Source organism: Lactuca serriola, chromosome 4, assembly GCF_051521515.1.
Source record: "Lactuca serriola cultivar US96UC23 chromosome 4, Lser_US96UC23_V15, whole genome shotgun sequence".
NCBI classification, from domain to species: Eukaryota; Viridiplantae; Streptophyta; class Magnoliopsida; order Asterales; family Asteraceae; genus Lactuca; species Lactuca serriola.
This window is the reverse complement of record NC_136411.1, coordinates 243,668,992-243,670,781: the sequence shown is the minus strand read 5'-3', so window position 1 is coordinate 243,670,781 and position 1,790 is coordinate 243,668,992. Positions and strand designations below refer to the sequence as shown.

The 1,790-nt window shown below is 31.7% G+C and overlaps 1 long non-coding RNA gene across 2 annotated transcripts; it reads right to left on the bottom strand.

Moving 5' to 3' along the window:
* Positions 1-211: 211 nt before the first annotated feature.
* On the bottom strand, positions 212-1,453 carry LOC145096896 (uncharacterized). Of its 2 annotated transcripts, XR_013704155.1 has the most exons (4): positions 1,204-1,453; positions 1,063-1,121; positions 943-981; positions 212-442 (listed from the first exon to the last, which is right to left on the bottom strand). It is a non-coding gene; the product is annotated as an uncharacterized LOC145096896 (long non-coding RNA). The 2 variants fall into 2 exon arrangements; XR_013704156.1 differs by lacking the exon at positions 943-981 and having other exon boundaries at positions 1,037-1,121.
* Between the last annotated feature and the right edge of the window lie 337 nt (positions 1,454-1,790).

Genomic DNA, 1,790 nt, shown 5'->3' with positions numbered 1-1,790 from the left:
AGTTTTGACAGTTTTTCGGATAAGGCAGGTTTATAACCAATTTTAGTCACTTTTCTGGTACTCACGAAATTACACCATCTCAATCTCTCTTTCTTTTCTCTCTGATTTTATCTAAGCCTTATCCAATTGAGGATTTGGGAGTACCACCCGAATACTTCGATTTGAAAGTGATTATCACGATTCTCATATTTCCATGTGCCACTAAACCATATTTCTAACATAATATTCTCCTAGCAAAATGAAGAATCATATTTGATTTCAAAGTAATAAATTTAACAAAATAAAACTAAAAATATCAAAGTCAAATTTGATGGGTGGGTTGTTTTCTTGGCTTTATGATTTTGTTATACATCCTGCCAATTTATTGTTTTTTGACCTCACTTTCTTCATGATCCCTCTAAATCTCTTTTTTCATCTCCTCATGGATTTGTTAACCAGTACCCTACAAAGAAACAATTACCAAGTTTATAACTAATTAAACATCAAGTAATATCATTTAGTTAATAGCAACATACTTTCATCAAAGGAAATATGAATTGAACTTTATTGAGATGTTGATTAGAAATGGCAAACTTGGTGAACCTAAATCAAGAGAAACAGAATGTAAACTTAAACTGCCAAAATGATGAAAGGCATAAAGTACCCTATTTTTTGTACATATATTATTTTCTTCTATCTCTTGTATTATCAGTATCATATGTGAATGAAAAGGAATGTGAAGTATGTAACTTGTTTACTATACCTAGATAAGGTTTATATGTGACGATGCATAAAGAGAATCAAGACTAACAAAACATCAACATAGAGTCGCAATTTGACCTTTGTATTTGTAGTTTTTTCTAGGGTTTCTAAACATGGTTGTAGTACACATACCAAGCAATAAATAAATCCAACCCTTTATTAAAAATCAAGAATGATATCAACATAGAGTCATAATCTGACCTCTTTATCTGCACTTTTTTATAGGGGTTTCGACAATGGCTGCAATATACAAATTCAACCCTTTATTAAAAATCAAAATTTTCAAAATGAAAACCTGGATGCGATCATGTGATGAAGAACCTTAATGGTTGGAATCGATGATGTTGGAACACAGATCTCCTTCGGTTTTTGTTCATAACCTAAACAAAGAAAAAAGAAAGCTAAGTAGAGAAATGGAACACATGAAGCAAATATGATAGGAAGGAGAAACCAGAAGTGCACCCTTTGAATCTCCCGATATTGTGGATGGGAGTGGGCGGAATCGACAATTTTAGGGGTGGGGGCGGCCGGAATCTAACTCGAAAGAAAGGAAAAAACCTGCGATGTTGAATGGTGATGGTAGCCGACTGAATTTAGGTTATGAGAGTGGTACAAAAAGGGTCTCAATTCGAGTGGAATTTGGGGGAATGGAAAAAAACTGGGAGGAAAAGATGGATTCGGTTCTTAATTACTGTATACATATAGTTCTCGAGTTCCCATTGGCTACACAGTGTCTGGTTCTATTAACCTACACCAAATAAATTCAATTTATAAAAATAGCCCCTTAGTTATCTTTTATTATTCACAAATTATCTAAGTTTCATTTATTTTAAATTTGTTTTGTTTTGAAAAGTTATACGTTTAACTCTAAAGTTGCATCATTTATATGTATTTCAGTTTTATTTAATCGATGGTTCCTTTTTGACATGTATCAAATTGGAATACTTATATATTTAGTTTATAAAGATTTTTATTTAAAATAATTAAAGTTTGAATCCAAGTTAAAACAAAGAGTTATGGACTAAACATGAAAATTACGTCTAACTACA